We start from the raw sequence: 242 nt of genomic DNA on the forward strand, positions 1-242 counted from the left end.
TTACAATATATACAACAGAACAAAAAACAATAGAGAATGTTACAATATGTAAACATCAGGCAGTAGCCATCATAAAACATAAAACATACAATACAGTATATTGTCATTTATTCAGAGCACGACACTCATGTTGTATAGTTGATCACACAAAAGTGAAATGTCACTTTAAGCTGCTGGGTCTGTGCAGTGATGTACCTGCATAGGAGTTTAGAGTGCCTGGAGGTGGAGATGTGATTCAACTG

This window comes from Poromitra crassiceps (genome assembly GCF_964638095.1).
Source record: "Poromitra crassiceps genome assembly, chromosome: 14".
Classification (NCBI taxonomy): Eukaryota; Metazoa; Chordata; class Actinopteri; order Beryciformes; family Melamphaidae; genus Poromitra; species Poromitra crassiceps.